Genomic DNA, 18,458 nt, shown 5'->3' with positions numbered 1-18,458 from the left:
AATTAACCTGACAGTCATGTTTTGGACTGTGGGAGGAAGCCGGAGAACCCGGAAAGATCAGGGAGAACATGCAAAAAGACCTAGGGGAAGGAATCAAACCCAGGACCTTCTTTCTGCAAGGCAACAGTGCTACCAACTTCACCACTGTGCAGCCCAGGTCGTGGAGAACGTTGTGCTAAATGACTTGCAGAGGTCTGAACCAGTTCTGCCTAAAAATTCAATGGGATTTCTGTATTTGTCGGCATTTATAGAACTGCACAGTCAGATCCCAGCAGCTCTACAAACATTTTGGAGGGAAAACTTGAAACAACTTTAAAGGGCAACTGTTTTAATTTTAACCGAACCTAAAGTTTTCAAAACACATAAAGACAATTAACATTATATTTTATGCAGCACAAAAATTGTGAGAACTATTATTAACATTATAGACATCACTAAAAGTAGGAGGTAGCATTAGCACACAACTTTAGCACATCTTACCAGCAGCTCAGTCAGGCAGCTTCTGCCTGGCTGCTGCAGCTGCCTCACAGAACTTTGCTTTCTGCAACATTAATAACCATCCTCCCAGAACAATATTTAGGAACCAAAAATAGAAGCAGTATAAAACAGAAATAGCCTGCTGCAGTGCAAAGGTGATAACAGACATGTCAATTAAACAAAAAGGTGTTTTGAGAAGGTTCATAAGAAATATAAAAAATAAATAAAATTAACTCAGCTACAGTTGCACAATTAAATTGCTCAACATTGATCATTATATGGGGATAAATAGCTAAATATATGAATAGAGATGTCTCACTTACTGCTCTGTCGCTGCCAGAAGCCAGGCTGAGCTTCTGGCTGAGCTTCTGGCTGAGCTTCTGGCTGAGCTTCTGGCAGCCATGACTCATGGCTAAAGTGCTGTTGGAATGGGTTAATATATTTATGTTTGCATCAAAAATACAAGTGTGAATCTGTGCATTTGTGAATTATGAGACTGTTTTAGCTCCATATTAGGAGGCCAGGACTAGTTTTTATTCTTACCTTGCTCAGCAGCAGAGAAGGACCTCGCTGCAACCCACAGTGAGAGAACACATGGGAGACCAATGCCATATTTGAGAATGGGACCATTGCACTCTGGAAACGAGACAGGCACTATTCCTTACATTAGCAGTGGTCTCCCGTTTTTATTTTCTTTTGAAATCTGTGATATCTTCACTGTAGAAGGATTTCCATGAGCCTGATAAAACAGCTCACTCGTTATGGGCTCAACACACCAGGGGACAGCGCCGCTCCCACTCATTTATTGCATGGTGGGGCGACAGTCACTTGCCTTCCAGCTGGGCAATTTGTGAAAAAACACCAAGCATACATAAACATACACACATGCAGCTGCCACGGCTTCAATGACACCTGCCACTAAAGTGCCGCCACTTTGGGGACAGATGCCACGAATACTATGACAATCTGTGGCAGGTGTATGTCGTAAAAAAAAATGTTGGGAATAAACTGCTTTATTCAATATTCAAACTTCCACAGAAGCTGTGGCAGGTGACACAACTAAGTTATGGCAGCTGTGGCAGCTGATACCATAAGTGCCACAGTAGTCGTCCCTAACCCTAACCCTAACCCTAACCCTGCCACGGTTTGATCTTGTTGTGTCTCTGTGGTGTTACGACAAAATAGAAACTTTGCTTTCAGCTTCTGTTCTTTCCAGTAATTAAGCCAAAGGTTTCCAGTGACGTGACACAACAAATTTAAAAATTGTCATCATTATCACTTTTCATATGTTGAGTTCATCCCTAGTGGCGAAAAATTTACCTTTTTTTTTTACCGCTTTTGTTCGCTCCCTGTGTGTCAATGTTATTAAGTAAATTCAGCAGAATGCACCAGAGTGAATCTTTTTGTCAGTGAGCCTCTTCAGAAGAAAGTGAGAGAGAAACTCCAAAAATAAACATGCAAATATTATCAACCTAATTTTATTTTTGAGCTTATTTACATTTTTATTGAGAATAATTGAGTTATTGCTTATTGCAACAGACCTATTCCAAATTTGGTTGCATGTATTATAAATTAATAAAGGATTATAGGAAAGCATAGCCAATACCTGGATAGACTACTAGAAAAAGTTATTGTTGATATTTAGAAATTTAGTTTTAAAAAAAAACTGTGCACATATTGAGAATAAAACATGTTTAAGTGACATGTTTTAGGGGAGTCCCAGGTCCTGTCTGTTTTGGAATGCCCTACAAAACATGACATTGCTCTCTTAGTGAATCACATAAATCGTCTTCATGTCATCAGGTATAAAAGAACCCAGCTGAATTTTGTGTGGTATGTCTGTGTACTGAACCAGTGGGTGGTACTGAATACATGTACCATTCCAGCCCTACTTGTCATTGTCCAATTGTCTTCAAAAACTCATGACTATAGAAGTCAGATTGAGACAATCTGCTGCAGCAGAACAACCACATACTGAAATTATACATATAGTAAAAAAACATGTAACATGTTACATGTAACAGATTTGTAAAATAACATTTTCATGTTTAACCTGCTCCTCTATTTGTTTTGCTGTTCACAGCACCCCCTACAGTGCGAATTGTCCATGCAGGTCAGGCCTGTAATGTGAAGGAAGAGCAACACAGCGAGAGGGTTTACGTCATCCGAGAGGGAGAAACTCTGGAACTCCAGTGTCTTGTCACTGGACATCCTCGACCTCAGGTAATTATGTTCTTGATGTAAATGTTGCTTAAGTAAACTAAAACCAAAGGCAAACAATTTTGAGCACTTTTCAATGTCACTGTCAAATTTATTTATATAGCACTTTAAAAACAGATGAAAAACTCCACAAAAACTGTACAAAAACAATAACAAAGTAAGTCGATGAAAAGAAAAAGAGAAATAATACAAAAAAAAATCTATAAATATTGTTTTCAGTTACAATTTGAGTGGATACAGTTTCATCTGAGCAGACGGGAGACAGACAAATTTGAAAAGCAGCATTAGATGCGCGAGTAGAACTTTGGGGTTTTATCAACAAAAAAAAGTTTAACACTGGAGTGTGTCTGTTGGAAAAACTGAATCAGCTTCTGAGGTAATTCATGAGTCACGTCAATCCCGAAGTTGCCAAGTAAGTTTGATCCTAATGCTACTACTTTTCTTCTCAAAACTTAAAGTCGTAAGTCTTGTTACATTTGGACCTTTTTATAATAATAAAAAGAGATTTGTTGCGGAGGTTCTTTGGTTAAAGGTGTTCTTTTTATTCACAGGGACATTTTGAATGTTTTGAACCTTGTAACCTTGCACTAACAGGTCATATGGCCTCATCACGACTCCACCCTGCTCTGCTCGAGCTGCAGAGATAAAATCCTTTCAATCAATCATATTTGCACTTCACTTATTCAGAGTTAACATAAAAACAAAGTGGAGCTGGAAGATGTTAAATGAAAGCTGGGAGAGGTTATGCTGCTTATTCAAATGGGGCTCTTAAAACGAAAGCAGTAAAATTCTACTTAAAACAATATAATGAGTTGCTCCAGACTCCAAACTTTAATTCAAGTTATCAGGTTGGATAGGGTTCAGACGTAATGGACTCAGTCAGATTTTTTAGGTCCGATATGAGCATAGATTCTCCAGATGCAGACCAGATGCAGGAGGAAGTTGTGAGGCTGAGCATTCAGGCATCAGCAGGTGAATCACTGTTGGCTTCTCATAATTTAAGAGTTGATTAATTTTGTTGTTCTATCTACTGATTGAACAATAAAATTCTATCAGAAATTCTATCAGTTTTTATCACTGCAGAGAAAAGGTTAGATGTGTTTATCCAGTTGATCAATGTGTGGGTTGAACGATTTCATATTTTTTAAGGTCGACTACAACATGATTGAAATCGAGTTGAAGTCGACTAGTCGCGGTGATGTCATCGTGACGTAAGCGCAAAAATGCTTCACAGCAGCATGAAGGCTTTATCAGCTATATGCACCGCAAATATTGATTAAAAACTCGCTTTTAGTAAGTCTATTATGTAGAATTAAAAGAAAGAGAAACAGATCATTATCACTGACTTCTTCATGAGCAGCAGAGAAAAGTTGCACAAAGTCAGGTCTGACTGATTTTTTTTTAAACACCAGCTGATCCTGATGATAGCTGCACACATAGGAGTCAAATTATTCCACTGACCACAGTGATGGTTTTGGAACATCACAAACCAACTTATTATGAACGGATCCCGTTTGGTTACAGCTGAATAAAAGTTGCCACCTGCTGCTCCTCTGCCCTGTTGCAGCAGGAAGCTCTGCTGACTCAGCAGTAGCTGTCTTTGCGGGATGAACCGACATGCAGATGGCATGTCAATTTTGATAGAGCTCATTCTGAGATCTATCAAAAGCTCAGAATGAAGCTTGAACTTTGTTCCCAGACGTTGTTAATTAGTATTTTTATGAGTATGAAGCTGCCAGGTTAGAAGCTTCAATAGGCAGGGTGATGGTGATCAGTTGGATGGATAAAATAGTCAGACATCTCGCTGCATAGCTTTTCTTTTTTGAAGAGTTTGTTTGGCACTAGTTGCCTTTATTTGACAGTAATCCAACAGGAACGGGACGGGTAAAGGGGATGTGGGAGAGAGGAGTCAGACTCCAGACGCCCCCTGGGCTTGTGCAAAATTCTGCCCTCTTGCGTCGGGAGCGCGCACTGCAGCCAGAGAGGATCCGTTCATTTTCACAGCACTTCTGATCCATTTCTCAGTAAACAACTCATATGATCATCAGGTCCAGGTTGTAACTTTCAGTTTAGTTGGCTGCTGAAAAATTGTAAAATAAATAAACGAGGTCTTGTGTGGAGGTCTTCTTACACTGTTTTGTGTTGGAGGAAAGAAAATCGGTCTTTTTCCTACTATTGTCACTCAAGCAAGTAAGTCACCAAACACAGTTTTCCAACACATTGTGTGTAATTATAATTTTTCCTTGCTGATGTAAGAGGAGAGGATCTGGCTGATAGCAGCGCATGAAGATTAGACTTCCTGAAAAGATGAGAGTGTAGGCTTTCTGTAAAATCCCTTTCTGATAAAAAATATACAACAAATTACTGGATAAAGGAAATTTCTAGTTAATTGTTTCACAAACTCTGCAACTGTATTTATTCCTCTCATCATCAACAACAAATCCTGTGATTGTGGTAACATTTGCTCTTTATTTGCCAAAGTTATTAGGGGGAACCAAATATTTTAGCTGCATGAAATAATCCATTCCCCTTTATGACATGGTAACAAATTCATTTACCATTAAGTTTTTGACTGTGTTTATTCTTCTCATCATCAAAAACAAATCATGTGATTTTGGAAACTGTTGCTCATTAGTAGTCACTGTTAATGGGGGGCGAACTATATACCCCTCATATATATGGGTGGATATTATTTATGGAGGGAAAATAATCTGTTCTGAGGAAGCATAAAAGTTAAAGAGTTTGTGAAAAAAGAATTAACTCCCATGATATGGAGAGGGAACAAATGATTTCAGGCAGGCAAATAATTCATAACTTGCCCTCATAACTTTGGGAAATAAGGAGGAAATGTCACCAGATCCCACAGATCATATTGTGGATGAAGAGAGGAATAAATACAGTTAAAGACTTGCTGGTAAATTAATGCTCTGAGAATTTCACTGGCAGAGCAGATTTATTCCTTGAGGTTAGGTTTATAATATATACAAGTTTAGAGTTTATGCATTTAAAGGCGGCAGCACAGACCAATCACACAGCTGGTACCTTGCACGCTGCCGCGTCTTTCCCTCAAACTGGACACAGCCTGATCTGTATGGATATTTACATCCAAAAGATTTAACCAACAACCTTTTCAGCAGGTCAGTGTTCTTAGGCCTTCTAATGAGCCATCATTTGATCCAGGTACGTTAAACCAGGGAGAGAACAAAAACATGCAGGATGCTGGACCTGGAGGACCCAAAGTGTGTGTCTGTGTGTGTGAGGTCACTCTCTGTTATGTTCTGCAGATGCGTTGGACTAAGACATCAGGTGGCGCCTCGGATAATCAAGGAAAGTTGTCACTGAAAGGTGAAACTCTAAAATTGAGAACATCAGTCGCCAGCAGGGAGGACGCTACTACTGCAAGGCTGAGAACGGACTGGGATTCCCGGCCATACGCTCCATACGAGTGGATGTCTACTGTAAGCACTCAAACCAAAAAGGCCCATCTTGCATTGTGAATAAATGCAATGTTTACTTTCAAACAAACTTTTTAGTCAAAATATTTTTAAGACTTTGGATTACTGAGCAGCATACAATGCCTATAAAAATCCCCTGGACATCTAACATTTATATTGATCTTAGAATCAATTATAATCAAGAAACAGTGGCTTTTATTTTGTTTTACAATCAAAATTTGGTCAAAGTGAAAACTGATTTTTTTAGTTTTTTCCTAAGCATTTATTGAAGCATTTTGTTCTTTGTTCACAAACATAAGACATATGCAGAAACAAGCTTAATTAAAACTAAAACAAATAAATAAAATACTCAGGGAACAGTTGATAATGATCATTTCTAACCCCACATGGATATCATGAAGTAACATGTCTAGTCATTAAACTACAAATACCAAAATAAATATAATACTAATAAATGAATAGAATAATTAATAGTAATTATAATTTTAGTAAAACAAATAAATACAAATAATGATAATAAAAAGAAGCAAGGAAAGAGGGTTTGGGGAGTTAATTTTTCATACACCATCATTCCTCCAGCCATTTATTTCAACACTGTTTTCTACAAAAATTGTCTGCAGATCCTCCAGATCTTCCAAAATGTGTCTTCCTGTTTTCTTGTTGTGTATCTTATCTTCTCCCAGGTCAAATACAAACACATTCCATTGTGACATGGTGCATATTGTTTCAGTTTTCCACAAATGGAGAAAAGTTTTCTAGAGGCCGTGAGCTGTTAGATGGGCTGAATTGCCTCAAATATATCAATAAATAAACACATTTTTGGGTCAAGAGACACCTCTTCTCCAATTAATTGATAAAAAATTATAACACTTCCTTCTAAAAAAACAGCTAGTTTTTTAGCGTCATCTCACATGCAGTGCAGTAAAGATTATTTTTAATGCTTGCATTTAGAATATGTAGAAGGGATATTAGAGGTAAAACGGGGCAACCTGATTGGATACTGAACCATCATGTTAGCTATTTGTATGGTAGTAGTTTACAGTTGTGTTTTAGTTTGTGTTTGAGCTAAACTATATGTTTCTGATCACTCTTCCGGGCTTCTGAGATATCATGTCGTGGTTCTTTTGAATTACTTACTAAGATATTATGTAATAAAGAAACCTGCCCATTTTAGAGGGCAAGAGTTCAATGAGAACTCTTGCAGGTAGTTTCAGACTGGGACCCTGACCACTCACAATACAGAGTTTTTTATTGGGATCTCAGACTGTTGAATTGTTTTGGGTCTATTATTATTTATGTTACTTTCTTATTTTGGTTAGATCTGTCTGGTTCTTCTTAGTGTTTCTAGTTCTGTTTATTTTTTAGGGTCATTCACAGTCACTAGTTTAATTATGTTTCTAAAATGGATTTATTTATTTTTTTCAAAATATCTTTATTGAAATTTTAGCAGTTTAGACAAACAGCTTGACCATTCTGCAAAGTATGACAACAGTAGTAGTAGTACCCTACCCTTCAGGCCAAAATAAAATACAGACAGAAATAAACAAAATGCCTCTCACAATCCTGGTTCTAATGCAGCCTATCACATAGTCCACATATCATTTAGTTTCTATATTCAGAGGACACTTTTTCCAGTGTCCCTTCTGGCAACATTAGTTACAACCTGTGTAGCTATTGTTGCCAGAAGGGACACTGGAAAAATGAATGTGCTTTAGATTTCTATGTAGGTTCCAATCTTGTCTTCCCAGAGAACCGGTCATGATAGGATTCTTTAAAGCTATGGCCACATTTCAAATTATAATCCCTCGCAGCTTCATGGGTTAGAACATACTCATTTACTAAGAGTGCAGATTTAGCAGCAGTTTTTTTTTTGTTCATTAGCATATGTGACAATCTGATCTGGAATAATGTTCTTTAACTTTTCCAACACCATCAAATCGAAGGGATTCAAAGTCATCCGAACCTCAGCTGATAACCAGTGATAAAACTGGGTGTTTAGTTCTCTGACCAGATCTGTATTTTTCTGTTTTTCAGTCTTCCTACAGTTCCTACATTGTTGTCAATAATGTTCAAGAACCAGTTCATAAACCTTTGTTATAAATTTGATACCCTTCTTTCAGCTGACATTAGATCACTCCAGTCACTGTCCTCTGCCATAATTTGTAAAAACATTCTGAACAAAGTTTACATAAACCAGGGAACGCTAAAAGCCAAAGGACTCTAAAACAAAAAAGCATAAATCCAATGAAAAGGGTGAATGCTGATTTCTGAAAGTTCAGCAGTTTGGCGATGTGTACATTGGATGAAATGAGCCTTCACTGAGAGCTTGTGTAAATACCAGTGAAAGCGAACCCGCTCTGCAAGAGACCCTTCCAAATTGTCCAATTAGATCCAGATAAAAAAAAGATGGTTCTCTCACTAGTCTCTTTCTTGCATAGTTACTCAGTTTAGGTCATCCTGATCAAGAAATAGTCCTCCCATTTCTTGATGATGGATTCAACTGAATCCCAGCAAATGTTTTGTGCATTAGATATTTTGGTATCTATTTCTAACTGATACTTTACGGATACCTTAAACTGCTTTAAGGGTACTTTTGTGTTCATGCAATAATAGTAGTTAGCAATATGGATTAACCAGTGAGTGAACCTCACCCTAACCCTGATAACGGAGCCTTATATACAATCACTCCAGACATATTCACTGATCTCAGGTGATCTCCAGTACACTGAGACTATACTGGTGTCTGTACTGGAGGTCACCTGAGATCTCGAGGTGATGGCAAGTTTGTTTGTTTCATTGTGCACTCATTTGTACAATGACTTGACCTGTTGAATTAGATTTGTGAATTTAAAGAATGCAGCTGGAGATAGGCACCAGCAACTCCCAACCCCACGAGGGATAAGGATGAATAGAAAATGGATGGATGGAATTTAAAGAGGGTATTTTTTTTAACATAATTGCTTATTTGATGCTAAATAACTATGTTTTTCTTAATTTGTAGAAATCAGTCTTTGACATTAGTTTTTTGTAAATATTTCTTTGTCAAAAAGCCAGTTTGTTGACCATAATTGATTTGTGAAAACAATAAAAAGCTCAAATCATTCAGTTGCTGATTAACTGAAACAAATGAAAAATAAATTTTTCTTTGATAGTATTGTGAAAAACCATCATGTATTCTAAACCCGATAGACCAAAAACGTGCAAGCACACGAGCAACGAATCAGCCAACACAAAGTAATCAGACTTTACGTTTTTTATTCTTTTTTAGCGCTAAAAAAAGAGACGCTTACTATCACAGACTAGAAGTGAAACCAAGGGGCCCCAAGTCTATACATAATAATAATAAAAATGGGAAGATTCGTTGGTTATGATCTAAAAACACGCCCAGTGGTCATCTGATGTCCTGCATCACTTAAATCTCTATTTGCTTGGAGATGGGAGTGAGGAGACGATTCAGTTTCTGTATCTGTTACAAATACAAAGGCCTTTGTGTGAAAGTATGAGAGTGTAATGTGTGTCGAAGCATATGTGTGTATTTGACCTTGGTAAGCGCCTCAAAAATAGTCTTCTCTCTTCATCTTTAACTATTTACCACAACTCTTTATCCAACATCCTGTCCCCTCAGACTTGGATAAACCAGTTATCACTGTGCATCAGAGTGATGACGAAGCAAAGGAACAGTTCTACTTTGAACGTACCGTCTTTCTTCGTTGTGCTGCCAACTCGAACCCTCCTGTCCACTACACCTGGACAAGAGACAAAGAGGTGCTGGCAGAGGGCTCTGACTCAGGAGTGGAGATATACAAGCCATTTTTCACACAGGTAAGGAGCCAAGATTACATATCGTCTGATCTCTAAGCCAATATCAATATATATATATATATATATATATATATATATATAAGTACAGCCAGATGCCCATACCTGAAGCACTTGAAACTGCCAAACAGAGGCTCCAAGCCTTGGCCAGCCGCCTAAAGAGATACACAAGGGAGAATGAATCCAGAAGGATTAACCGGCTCTTCTCCACTCAACCAGCTAAGGTGTACTCTCAATGGCAGGGTAATAACAACAGAGCAGACCCACCAAGGCTGGAGACTGAACAATACTGGAAAGGCACATGGGAAAGGGAGGCGTCCCACAACAGCAATGCACAGTGGCTGATCTCTCTACGAGAGGACCACAGCAACCTCCCTGAGCAAGCCCCGGTAACCATCACTGTGACAGATGTTCAAGAAAGACTCTCAGGCATGAAAAACTGGACAGCACCAGGGCCTGACATGATCCATGCCTACTGGCTAAAGAAACTCACTGCTCTCCATGAGCGACTGGCAGCCCAAATGAACCAGCTGCTACAAAGTGGGACTCACCCTGAATGGTTAACTGAAGGGCGGACAATCCTAATCCAGAAGGATCCATCAAAGGGTCCAGTCCCACCCAACTACCGACCAATAACCTGCCTCTCCACAACCTGGAAGCTCATGTCAGGCATCATAGCGGCCAAGATAAGCAAACACATGGATAAACACATGAGCACGGCACAGAAGGGTATCGGTGTAAATACCAGAGGAGCCAAACACCAACTCCTCATAGACCGCACAGTTGCCGAGACTGCAAAACCCGACACACCAGCCTGTGCATGGCTTGGATCGATTACAAGAAAGCCTATGACTCAATGCCGCATACTTGGATCATTGAATGCCTAGAGATGTATAACATCAACAGGATTCTGAGAGCCTTCATTGCAAACTCGATGAAGCTGTGGAAAACCACCCTTGAAGCCAACTGCAAACCACTTGCACAAGTGTCCTTGACAAGCCCCTACATGGGATGTACCACCAGCAAATATCCCAAGTGGCTGATATCAGTAAATCCTACCAATGGCTGGAAAAAGCTGGACTCAAGGACAGCACAGAGGCCCTCATCCTGGCCGCCCAGGAACAGGCCCTAAACACCAGAGCAATAGAGGCCCAGATCTATCACACCAGACAAGACCCAAGGTGTAGGTTGTGCAAGGAGGCCCCTGAGACAGTCCAGCACATCACAGCAGGGTGCAAGATACTGGCAGGGAAAGCGTACATGGAGCGACATAACCAAGTGGCAGGCATTGTGTACAGAAACATCTGTGCAGAATATGGACTGGAAACCCAGAGATCAAAGTGGGAAACACCCCCAAAGGTGGTAGAGAACACCAGAGCTAAGATCCTGTGGGACTTCCAGATCCAGACAGACAAAATGGTAATGGCGAACCAACCAGACATTGTCGTAGTGGATAAACATCAGAGGAAAGCCGTTGTGGTAGATGTAGCAATACCAAGCGACTGCAACATCAGGAAAAAGGAGAAACTGGAGAAATACCAGGGCCTCAGGGAGGAACTGGAGAGGGCCTGGAAGGTGAAGACCACAGTGGTGCCTGTGGTCATTGGGGCCCTCGGGGCAGTAACCCCCAAACTGGAGCAGTGGCTACAACAGATCCCAGGAACAACATCAGACATCTCAGTCCAGAAAGGTGCAGTCCTTGGCACAGCCAAGATACTGCAGGACCCTCAAGCTCCCAGGCCTCTGGTAGAGGACCCGAGTTCATAGGATAAGAACCACCCGCGGTGGGTGAGAAGGGGATTTATATATATATATATATATATATATATATATATATATATATATATATATATATATATATATATATATATATATATATATATATAAAAATTATATATATATATATATATATATATATATATTTTTTTTTTTTTTTTTAACTAGTGGCTTAACAGAAATATACTAAAAAAAAAAATTCCCTTCTCACCCACCGCGGCTGGTTCGATGTCTCGCTCACTCTTGGCATACAGCTTGATGTCATCCATGTAGAGGAGGTGACTGATGTTGGCCCCATTTTTGAGTCGGTATCCGTATCCAGTCTTGTTGATAATTTGGCTGAGGGGTTCAGGCCTATGCAGAACAGTAGCAGGGACAGAGCATCTCCTTGGTATATGCCACATTTGATGGACACTTGTGCAAGTGGTTTGCAGTTGGCTTCAAGGGTGGTTTTCCACAGCTTCATCGAGTTTGCAATGAAGGCTCTCAGAATCCTGTTGATGTTATACATCTCTAGGCATTCAATGATCCAAGTATGCGGCATTGAGTCATAGGCTTTCTTGTAATCAATCCAAGCCATGCACAGGTTGGTGTGTTGGGTTTTGCAGTCTCGGACAACTGTGCGGTCTACGAGGAGTTGGTGTTTGGCTCCTCTACTATTTACACCGATACCCTTCTGTGCTGTGCTCATGTGTTTATCCATGTGTTTGCTTATCTTGGCCGCTATGATGCCTGACATGAGCTTCCAGGTTGTGGAGAGGCAGGTTATTGGTCGGTAGTTGGGTGGGACTGGACCCTTTGATGGATCCTTCTGGATTAGGATTGTTCGCGCTTCAGTTAACCATTCAGGGTGAGTCCCACTTTGCAGCAGCTGGTTCATTTGGCCTGCCAGTCGCTCATGGAGAGCAGTGAGTTTCTTTAGCCAGTAGGCATGGATCATGTCAGGCCCTGGTGCTGTCCAGTTTTTCATACCTGAGACTCTTTCTTGAACATCTGTCACAGTGATGGTTACCGGGGCTTGCTCAGGGAGGTTGCTGTGGTCCTCTTGTAGAGAGATCAGCCACTGTGCATTGCTGTTGTGGGACGCCTCCCTTTCCCATATGTATGGGAATATATATATATATATATATATATATATATATATATATATATATATATATATATATATATATATATATATATATATATATGTGTGTGTGTGTGTGTGTGTGTAAGCTGGATCAAAACAACTTAAGGTGAACTATTTTAGTTGACATAAACTTCAGATCCCAACATTTGTCAGAAATGTTTCTCAGCATGGAAAGTTGAAATGCTATTGGAACTGACATTCCAATAGTGAAGTGACCTGCAGCACAGTAGTCAGAACAAACATTAAAAAAATAATTTACAGATCTAATTTTTTACAGACAAATTTACATCAGCCCATGTCAAACCTATTAAAGAAAATAAAGGTCCCCACTTGGTTTGTACATTGCGACAGGGGTCCACTGTTGACTGGTCCAAAATGACACAAGTTCCCCCTGAGATAGGATGGAGCGACATGCACACTCCAGGATGGGTGAATACAGCTGAAATTAACTAAACTAATGACACACCTCTTATTATCTTCTTTTGAAAGCTTTCAAGTTTTCTGATATAACTAATGTAAGTGTTGCACCACACAATACAGCAATAATTAGTATGTGGCTCAACAAGAGTTTTTACATAGTTAAAAGCGTGGATAAAGGAAGATAAAACCTTAATTTAAAAAAAACAGGCCAACATACTTGGACAACTTTGTTAGTAGATATTCTATGTGATGTTTAAAATTTAAGGACTCATCTATGAAAACCCCCAGGAACCTTGCAGTTCATTATTTTTTCATTTACAATTTTAATATTTGTATGATTAGTTGATGATAAAAATGTATTTGAACAAGATAAAATTAGTTTTTCTGATGTTGAGAGGACTTGATTAGATTTTAGAAAAGTTTCCAAAGTAAACTTTTCATTTGAATGAGGAATCATAACGGTACCAAATGAACTCCATGTTTGATGTCCCCAATTTTTGGTGATTAATAGCTACATAATGATGTCTACCAAAAAGGTAACTTTTAAACCAATTATGAGCAGTTCATCTAATCCCTGAGGGGTGTAGCTTGTTCAGTAATTTATATACTTTTTATTTTATTTACTTTGTTGAATGTACCAAGTCACAATAAAATTACAACAATGCAATAATACAAACGTTCAAAGGAGTGGGTTGAAGTAGAAACGTATTAAGCCCCAGCCCTTCTCCAGTAACATCACAAAATGATCTCATCTTATTTATATGTATTTCACAAGTTCACCTTCATTTTACTTCCTGATTCTTGATTAATGCAGTACTCTCATTGATATATTAATAATAGCTCTAATAATAGTATTAACTACAGAATATTGTTGATGCTGATTGCCAACAATAATGTAACAATAACATAATGCATCAAGGCAGTTTGTCATATTTATTGAAAACCATTTTCTCAAAAAAAAAAGTTTGAATTGTTTAATGTTTGGACATTGTTTTAATTCCACAGTCAAACTGTTTTATAGTTTCACACCACAGACTGAAATGCAAAACATTCTTGTGGTTCTGATCTTACAAACTTTGAATTTGTACTTTCCTCTGAGGTTATACAATTCTTCTTTTGAAAACAAATTTTGAATATTTTCTGTTAACTGTTCATTATATAAGACACACCGTTTGTATGTTCACCAAATCAGTAAGTTCTAGTAAGAGCAGTACAGAATATGTAGTGCTTTGTGTTTAACCAATTGCTTGGCTTTATTCAATATAAAAATACCCCATTTTCTTTTGTTATATTGCATATGTGGCTTCCCATGCTATTTCTCTCTAACCTTTTACCCAATTCAACACATTCCCCCGAAATCCTTCACTTTTCTTATTTATTTATTAGTAAATTGTGATTTATTGTGTCAAATGCTTTTTTTAAGTCAAAGAACAATCCATCAACAATCTTTTTATTACCAATTGCAGATGTAATGTTTTCTATGGTGTCTGATATAGCCAGTGTTGTAGAGAGTTTTACTGATTAATAGACTGGAATATTTTATAGAAAAAATTTTAGTCTATAAAATAATTTTCTAATATTTTGGAAAATTGTGGTAGCAAAGAGATAGGTTTATAGTTGGTGAAATGGTGTATATTTCCGGATTTGTAAATTGGAATTACTTTGGCAGTTTTCAAACATACTGTGTCGAAAGCCTTAGAAAGGTCCAAGAAAATGCCGACGCCATAATCTCCCCGTTCTCGAGCATCAATAAAAAAATTTCAATATGGTCCAAAATAGCCAAACAGGTGGAGCCTTTTTTTTTTTTCTTGAAACCATACCAGAAATTGGAAAGAATCAGATCTTTATCCAGGTATTTCAGTAATTTGCTGTGGATAACTCTTTGGAGAACAAAATTAGAAGAACAGAAGTTAATTGTTAATATCATTTCCATTTCTGGATTTGTAAATTGGAATCATTTTTGAAATGCTAGCCATTTTTGGCATCATACCATGTAATAAGAATAGGTCTGTTCAGTGTGTCAGAGGTTTAACTATGAAATTAGAAGTTGCAAGCAGAATTTTACTGCAAATCCCATCAACTCTTTCTGTGTGAGAACTTTTCAATGTTTTAATGATTCTCTTTGGTTAACTTTTGTCAGTAGACTTCATAAGAAGGAGTACAAATTATATTTTTGTAAGATTCTCTCGAGGAATGATTAAGTTTTGTTTGTAAGATTTTGACCAATACATAAAAAGTAATTGTTAATCTGTCAGCAAGCTGATGTAAATCCCCAAGTTAAGATTCTGGAAGCACCAGTGGTTTATGGCCCCTATTGAGAACTTTCATTTATAATCAACAAAGTCTATTTGGAGTTTCCCTGAGCACAATTTATATGATTAGTATAATCATTACACTTGGTCTTCCTTATTATTTATGCCAATTTGTTTTTGTACAGCTTTTATTAAGATTACTGGAAGTTTTTAAATCCTACTGATCACAGTTTGTTTTATGCTTAATAGAATTTATTATCCTTTTTTTGTAAGCCAGGGATTTTGTTCATTTTTTCTGCTAGTGACAGTCCTTTCTGGAATAGTTATACTGACAGCTTCACATAATTTATGAATCAAATTATTACTGTATGTGCAGAATCAGGATTACATGTATTAAAAACACTATTGTCAATAATAACAATATTGTTATGAATATATATATAAACAATACCCAGAGAGCATGTGTGTTACTTTAGTGTAAGTATTTATGGTAGGATAAAAGGAAGTGGAGTGAAGAATGCTATCAAATTCATTTGTAATTTCATTGTAAAATCACCAAGAAGGATACAATTCATATTTTTCTGATTAAAATATAGGATTACATCCTTTGTTCGTGAAGATAGTAGGATTTGAATCTGTTGGACAATAAATTTATCCAATGATGAGATTCTTGCCCTTGTCATTAGATAGATAATAGATAGATAGATAGATAGATAGATAGATAGATAGATAGATAGATAGATAGATAGATAGATAGATAGATAGATAGATAGATAGATAGATAGATAGATCCGTAATTGTTAGTGATTAGTTGCATCCTGCTGGGATATTATCATAACATGAAGCTGAAAGCTAAGCTCATTGTTTCGCCTTAAACCCAGAAAGTGGTGCAGGTTGCAACAATTTGATCAGAGCAAAGACAAGTTTTGAGTGCAAGGAGAAGGTTTGAGAAAGCACTGTGAATATTTGAAAGAGAGCAGACATTTTGACTACAAGCATTGCAAGTTTGAGAGGAAAACATGAAGTCCTGCTTTCAAAATGTAAATGTGTGCTCTTGAATCATGGCAGAAAATTTCTCCATAAGTATGATTGTAATACTTGTGAGGAGGCAAACGTGAGAAAAAAAATACATTTTTCAATAAAATGTCTCACATAATGTTTTGGCGTGATTTTTTTTTTGTCAGGGTCAGACGAAGATCTTGAAGCTGAAAAATCTACGTCTGCAGGACTATGCTGACTACACCTGTTTTGCTTCTGTGAAGAATTCCTGTGGCATTAGAGACAGAAGTACCCACTTCATTCTCAACAACAAGACAGGTATAAAGCACTCAGGAATTGGAACAATTAAACATTATCTGCAGGTGCATGTCTTTATTTAAAATTATATTCCTATAAGGGGGTCAAACTTTTAAAAAAGTAAGATTCTGGATTTTCTAAATTCCAATAAAAAATTCTTAGTTCTACTAAAATGATTTTTATTTCATGTTTGATAAAATTCTGCATTTTAGTTATCTCAGTGATCATGTATCTATAACAACAGAGAGAAACAAGGACAGAAAATAATTAAACTCTTTATAAAGCAAAAATAAAATAAAATCTAGCAATATAGTGAAGCTGCCTACCCACAGCTGGCATTGTCAAAAGCAAATAAATCAAACTCCCATGACTGCACAGAAAAGATAAACCAGGTGAGCAGAGCTCAAGTCTGCTCCTGACAGCTTGGCTTTGATAACCACAAGATGCTGGCCCTTGTGGATCCTGAATGTGGTTCTTCAAGTGCACCTCAGAGAAGAACAATAAACAATTAGCAAAATCCTTCCATTTAAAGGGGAAGGGACATTACTGTCATGTTGGGGTTGAGTCTTCTGACCCACATGCAGAAACCACACATAATTTGGAAATGAAAGAATTTATTTACAATTGAACAAAGAGAATATAATCTAGGGACTTCAGAGGGAGAGAATGGGGGTTCGCAACCAGGATGGTCTGAAATGAGAGCTGCGTTAAGGATGGGTTGGAAAGTTGACTGGCGAGGTAATCAGAACTGGCTTACTGTGGGTTGGTAGGCTTGGCATGGAAGAGGGTCATCGGGGTCAGGAGTGAAAGTGTTTTGATGGCTCCAGAGGTTCGTGTGAGGAGGAAGGACGGCGGACCAGAGGTGGATGGAAGTGGCGTGGAGACAGCGGAAGCGGCGGAGCGAGCAGGCAGGTTCTTGCAGGCGAGTATCACAAACGAGAGAACGAGCTGTTCCTAGTAGCGACAAAACACAGAAAACCATGAGAACTCAGGGAAGCTCAAAGAAAGTTTCAACACTGTGAACAACAGGTAAGGCCAGAGTGACTACCGGAGACGTTAACCATCTAGCGCCGAAGGAAGGGTCTGGCACTCCTTTGTCCCCAGCTCGCTGATGACGCTGATGGGCTCCACCTGCGCCAGCTCCTCGCAGGAACAGGATGTGACACTCTTACTCATGACATACGTTCTCACTCTCACGGACCCTGACAATACCCCCTCGCCCCCTTAAAGACCGCCTCCTGGCGGTCGGGAAGACGACGACCCTGAGAATCCTCAAAGTCCCTAATAAGGTCAGGGTCTAAAAATAAAGAACGAGGAACCCATGAACGTTCCTCAGGGCCATAACCCCGCCAGTCACCAGATATGGAACCCCCGACCTCGACGACGAACATCCAAAATCGCTGATACTTCATACGCCGGGTGGCCACCAATCTCTCGGTGGGCGGGGGTTCGGAAGGAGGGCAAAGGGGACTGGCACGGACAGGTTTGATGAGGGACACATGAAAGACCGGATGAATCTTTAGTCACACAGGTAGCTGGAGACGAACAGCAGAAGGACAAAGCACAGAAGTTATCTTGAAAGGTCCAATGAAACGAGGAGATGGCTTACGTTTA

At 38.6% G+C, this 18,458-nt stretch overlaps 1 pseudogene; it reads left to right on the top strand.

The window, feature by feature from the left end:
- The window catches only part of LOC129356304 (MAM domain-containing glycosylphosphatidylinositol anchor protein 2-like), a 97,425-nt pseudogene that overhangs the window by 9,509 nt on the left and 69,458 nt on the right, over positions 1-18,458 (top strand).

This window comes from Poeciliopsis prolifica, unplaced genomic scaffold, assembly GCF_027474105.1.
Source record: "Poeciliopsis prolifica strain line A6 unplaced genomic scaffold, Auburn_PproV2 SCAFFOLD164, whole genome shotgun sequence".
Taxonomy (NCBI): Eukaryota; Metazoa; Chordata; class Actinopteri; order Cyprinodontiformes; family Poeciliidae; genus Poeciliopsis; species Poeciliopsis prolifica.
The sequence above is the reverse complement of the archived record's forward strand: the minus strand, read 5'-3'. Positions and strand labels throughout refer to the sequence as shown.